This window comes from Zalophus californianus, chromosome 4, assembly GCF_009762305.2.
Source record: "Zalophus californianus isolate mZalCal1 chromosome 4, mZalCal1.pri.v2, whole genome shotgun sequence".
Classification (NCBI taxonomy): domain Eukaryota; kingdom Metazoa; phylum Chordata; class Mammalia; order Carnivora; family Otariidae; genus Zalophus; species Zalophus californianus.
Window position 1 is genome coordinate 89,074,956 of NC_045598.1, and position 6,351 is coordinate 89,081,306.

At 38.8% G+C, this 6,351-nt stretch overlaps 1 pseudogene; it reads right to left on the reverse strand.

Moving 5' to 3' along the window:
• Window positions 1-4,864: 4,864 nt before the first annotated feature.
• Window positions 4,865-5,479, reverse strand: LOC113926451 (annotated as a pseudogene).
• Between the last annotated feature and the right edge of the window lie 872 nt (window positions 5,480-6,351).

The following is a 6,351-nucleotide window of genomic DNA, read 5'->3' on the forward strand; positions in this document are numbered from 1 at the left end:
GGAATGTAGTGAATGAGAGAAAAGATGGTCTTTTCAATATTGGCCATGGCTCATTCAGATATTGATATGGGAAAAGAAAACATCTTCTTCAATTTCCAGTGAGTTATAGGTCTAAACGTAGAATGCAAAACGACCAGGTTTCTAGGAGGATATCATGAACCTAGGATGAGTAAAGATTTTGGAAATAAGGTGCTAATAGTGTTCCATATGTTAGCCTGGTTGTTAGTTACAGAGGTATAATAACATCAAAGTAATATGCAAAGTGTACAAAGTGTCCTGTAGATACTTTATACTTTGAAATAAGTTTACAAAAAAAAAAAAAAAACGAAAAACCAGGAGTGGAACTTCTCAGTGAAGGACTTCTGGTATTGAAATCTCACTTAACTCATTTGCTTATAATTAGAACCCTAGGGCAATAATTATTGCCATAATAATTACATATTTTCAAGAACATGGTACTTGGGAGAGGTAATTATTTTTGTTTTCAGTCCGTTGTTACAATAGCCATATCACTGTAAGTTAAACATTTAGATAATTGCTCTCTCACTCACTCTTATTTCTTCTTCAAAGCCAACTTAGCTACACCCATCTCTTGTGCCTACTTCTAAGTTTCCTCTGACATTTCTTTAAAAAAAAGATTTTATTTATTTATTTAAGACAGAGCTAGAGAGAGAGAGAGAGAGAGAGCGCAAGCATGTGCAGGAGCTGGGGGGTGGAGGGGCAGAAGCAGGCTCCCCACTGAGCAGGGAGCCTGATTTAGGGCTCAATCCAGGACCCTGGGATCATGACCTGAGCCAAAGGCAGAGGCTTAACTGAGTGACCTACCCAGGTGCCCTCCTCTGAATATTTTTGGGAGTGATAGTTTGAATGATTCAAGTGCATGCGGATACTGTCAGGGCAAATACAAATTAAAAATAAGATGCTTAATTCTCCCTGTTGAAAATAAGGGAAGAGACTTCCCTTCTGACCTTTCCTTAGAGCATTTACTTTGGAAACCCTATAATTTTAAGTGTTTTCTTTGTCTTTTGGAAATCTATATAAATCCCTTTAAAAGGTAAGCAAGACTTTTACCAGCATTGTGACCCAGGAATGTCTTTCTCAAATCCCTCAGAGCCACGTCTTTAAAGATGATCAAGGAAAATAACTCCCCCACCTTTGCATTTCCGCAAGAGGATAGGAGGTTAAATTTATGGGTGCCTCACTGTAAAACTAGTTCCTATCATAAAGATATGAATTAATTTTTTCCTTTGGATAAATCCTATTAGCTAACACAGGTTGTCATCCAATTACCTGGTGAATTTAGGATGAACTATGTGTGACAAGTGATGCTGGCAAGTCCTCTTACTTAAGGACTTGTTGTAATTTATCTTGAAAACATGTATGTGATGGGCTGCATATGCTTATCTATTTAAAGGGTGAGATTTATTTGTCTTTGCAATCTCTAGCAGATTGCCTGTGATGCAGATCTTATTCTAGTTTAATGTTTATTAAATGATACAACTGTTTCTTTCTCTTCTACTTTTGCACATGTTATCAAGGATGGGAAAAGATTTAGGTTTTTATTTATTTATTTATTTTACCAAAGAACACATTTCAATCAAATCATTCCTTTGATAACTATTTGTCCTTTATTTTATACCATCAACTGGTGTGAAATAATTATTTTTTGGTGGGGGGAGGCAAATATCAGTCTAATACCCATGGTCAAATAGTACACATACATTGAAAGTTATAGCACATTAGTTTTCCGAGTACATCACTTTGAAGTATACAAGCAATGTTGTATTCATAGCTGTTATTTTCATTATATTCTATGAGATTTCGAATTTTGTTTGATTTTATGAACTGTTGAATTATGAAACACTGAAGTATTCATATCAAGAACATCATTAACAAGATATTCAGTTAGAAAAAAGGCAAGTTTGCCTTCAGGAAGAATTATGTTACTTTGAAAAAAAATTATGGTTTTCAGGATTATGTTATGAATTATTTTTTCAAATAAACTTTTATTTTAGAATAGTTTGGATTTCTATTAGTTTGGAAAAATTTTGAAGATAATTCATTCACTTCATTGCAACCTTCCAATAACTTCTTACTGGAAATCTGGTTACTAAAGTGTGTATATATATATATATATATATATATATATATATATTTCATTCATTATCTACATCATTACATTATTAACCCTGATAGTTAAAATACTTGTTGAACTCAGGATAATCCTTAAGTAGAAAAGCATTGAGGTGGATTTTTACCTGAAATATTTTTCTAGTAAATGATTTAAGATACATTTTTGGATTTGACATGAAGGCTTTATGCTTAGTGAAATACAAGTAGAGTCTATGTTTCTTTCATTGTATTTCCTCTGAGAATACAACACTCTGACTGTTAGAAATGTTAGAGACAGCTCACCATCACATGCAAGGGGGACCAGAATACATGACTCCAGAATGTGCTACTTTGGCATGTGGATTATTTGACGAAACCCAACAAACTCAAGAAGAGCTTTTAATCTCCCCCTAAACTGCCTTAAAAAATCTAGATAGAGGGGTATATCAAAAGAGACCTAATACCAAAGATAACTTTTTATATCAGAAAGAATTATTTGTATGGCCTGGCAAACACTCATTTACCAAAAATCTGTTTTTCTCATTTTCCTGAGATTTGTTTTCCTCCCTTTTGAGACCCCAGGCCCCTATCCCCTTCTCTTTAGCTCAGAATGGTATATAAGCCACAATTACGTGACTGCCAGGCAGCCTCTCATGTCTTTGTGGGGCTTCTGTACATACAAAATTAAATTTATTTTTCCCCTATTAATCTGTCTTATGTCAATTTAGGTATTAGACCAGCCAAAGAACCTAGAAGGGAAGAAGGGAAAAGTTTTTCTCACCTATGCATATTTGATATGCTTACTTATATTTCACTTGCAGGTAGGTTAGAGCCATGTTACTAACTTTGGGCAAGAGACTGAGTGGAAGGATGGAAATATATAGTAATGTTGATTAATTTGTGTGCTTCATACGTGGCTCTATTAGGCAGTACAGAGTAGAAAGTAATTGCGTATTTTCAAAAACTATAATCTGTTGATGCTATTATGTGGTTCTATTAGATAGACATAACAGATTTTGGAAAATAATTACATATTTTCCCAAACTGTAATTTACCATGTTATTAGACTAAACTTATGCTGTGGTTTTGTGGTAATAAATTAATAAAGAGATCCCAGTCACACAATAAAATGCAGGTTTCTTTCTTGCCAGTGTAAAATTAGATGTGGTTTTGCAGTTTTCCTACTTGAAGCTACTCTGTCTGAAAAAACATGGCCTTAAAGGAAAATAAGGGTAACTGGTGACTGCTTCAGTGTGGAAGATATGCATTCCTTCCACTCATGGATATATTTGATATTTAAGGGCCTTTCCGTAGAACACCAATACCAGCTATAAAAGCAAATTTATGTTAGGAAATCTTGAGAATAAATATTTAAACTGAAGAGAAAGTCAAGTGGGGTCATCTAGACCATTGACTTAAAAGTTAGACTGAATGCATTAAATATCATCAACTCTGCTTATTTGTCTGTGGTCTTTTGGACCATACTTTACCTCTCTTAGACTGAGTTTCTTCATCTACAATAATGTCTAATTAAAATTATTGTTCTAAGAAATAAGTGATTCATGGCCATGGCATTGTACATGGAAATACAACCATTTAATAATTATCAGTTATAAAATTGTAATTTCTATACTATTAAACAGTAAACATGTTAACTCATAAATGGTTCAAAATCAAGTAAACACTTTTTTTAAAAGACTTATTTATTTATTTAGAGACAGAACGAGTGTGAGCACACAGAGGGTGAGGGAGAAGGAGAAGCAGACTCCCCACTGAGGAGGAAGCCCCATGTGGGGCTCAATTCCAGGACCGTGGGATCATGACCTGAGCCGCCCAGATGCCCCTCAAGTAAACATTTTAAAATTAAGTGTATGAACTGTGAAGTGTGAAAAGTTGTAAAAGCTTTAAAAATGGATGGTATTACTTTATATGTCCACTCAGTCATTCAGCAGTTACTTACCAAGATCCTACTACTCTGGATGCTCTCATACCACGGGGATTTTGTGGGATAAAATAAACAAGGTCTCTGCTCTCAATAAGTTAAAAACACTACAGTGGGGGAGACAGCTACAATTATGGAAACAAGCACTGGAATGAGAAATATTCCATTAGTTTGTTAAGGACGTTGAAGTATTTTATGTAGGAGAATGAAATAAAAAGTGACTAATAAGTGGAGAAGTGTACTTAGATTATGTAAACAAAGGACTTCTCTGCAGATTAGACCTTTTATTGGATATTGTGTTGTTGGTGGTGGTGTTTTAAGTGGTATCCATAATTTTAAACTCAAATTATCCCACTGCCCTCAAACTGTGACAAATTAAGTAATCCAAACAAGTGGTCATGCAGCAGGTCAAAGTGTACGGATCTGAGGCACATCCGCTCAAAACCAGCTCTTGGGCAGAGAGCACACCGCAGAGGCATCAGGGTGTGGAGACGCCTCCTCTTAAAACTTAAGTTAAAGAGCTGGGCAAAGAGATCTTGCTCTGAGCTCTTCTCCTTCAGTAGGGGCAGGTGAATGGTCAACTCTGGATCCGGTGCTGGTGGACAGGCCCAGTGCCAGCTCCCGTGCCCAGAGGGGCAGCTCACACGGGTCTTCCTGGAGAGAAATTTGTCGCAGTTCCTGCCCGGGGTTCTTGCCACCTCCCACCAGGACAGCACTGGGCGGCAACTCCCTGAAGGTGGCGCGCATGCGCAGGCCTCCACCTGTCAGGTGGACGGCAAGCTCCCACTGGTGCTCGAGGGTCGCGGGCGCTCAGGAAGGGGACGGACCTTCCACCCAGGCCTCGGGGAAAGCAGACGCAGCTAGGTGGAGCAGTAGGCTTCGGGTGCCTCCCAGGCTTGGACGGCCTGGTCCACGCAGGAGGTTGAGATTCGCCAGCAGCACCCCGCACAGACAGCCGTCATCAGCCAGGTGGGGGGCAAGGGCCGAACCCCGCTCAGGGCAGTGGTCCTGGTTCCACTGCTGCACGGGGCCGGTAATCCTCCAGGAGCCCCACCGCCTCTCAGCTGAAGCCGAGGAGGCCTCTGAAGCCAGCAGTCTTTAGCTTCTATTTCCAAAAACTGACTTTGGGAGGGTAGTCCTGCTTCCTCCATGCAGACTGCGGGAGCTTCCAGGACTCAAGGTCCATCAGGTCCATCAGCTGCACCATCTTGCCTTCATTCTCCCGGGTCACGAAGGCCTCCTTATCAGCATCACACCTGGGAATGGGAAGGCCCAGCCTTTAAAGTCAGGCTTTGGCTGCCAGGGCAGGTCACCTCGGCGCTGGCGCTCACAGATCAAGCGGGTCAAGCTCAAGTTCTTGCAGCAGCATTCCCAAAGGACCTCCGGAGCTGCTGCCGCAGCCAGGAAAACAATGTGAGGACGACATTACAGGAAGAGCAAATAGTAAGTACAGAAACCCCAAGGGGAGAACGAGATTGACGTGCACAGGTACAGAAAGAAAGCCAGTGTAGCCAGAGTTTAGGGATTAAAGGGCATGGTAAAAGAAATGTACGGAGAATCAGGCAGAGACCAGATTATGTAATATTTTACAGACCATAGTAAGGAATTTGGATTTTCTTTTAGTTGGTTTGGGAAGTTGTTGAAGAGCTTAAAGCAGGGGAGGCATATACTCTGAGTGGCTTGTTTCCTGTATGGAGAATGTGCTGTAGAAAATACTCATCAGTAAAATGGTATCAAGATAGTACCTACCTCAGAAAATTGTTTCAAGTATTTAATGAGTGGATGTATGTAAAACTCTTAGAATAGTACCTGATATATAATAAGCACTACAAAAGTGTGTTAAATAAAAAAATAAGGGTTTATTCAAAGTTATTTTCAGAATTATGAATGCAAAGGTGCTTGTGATTGTGGAAAAACAAAACTATTTCAAACAATATCAATAGGGTAGGTTATCTTTAGGGTAGGGAATAACTGAGCACATCCTATCTGATTATTGAACTCATTCTTTCTTCAGTCCCAGTTCTGTGATTATCTGTTGTAGAAAAATTTGTAAGCCCATACTTTGAATATAATAGGTACTATACCCAGATTTGAATTAAAATAACTGAGTGCAAATTCTGTTAGGGTGGGTATTCTCTATCTTTTTTTTTTTAAGTGTCTCACAGTACCTACTAAGTAAGGTTCTCTGTATGTAGATGGCCATCCAAATGGGCAGGCATTAGAAGGAGGGCATTGAAATTGAAAAGTATTAAAGAGTGTAAATATTTGAGGACTGTGAGCACAAAGTGGAAGATTAG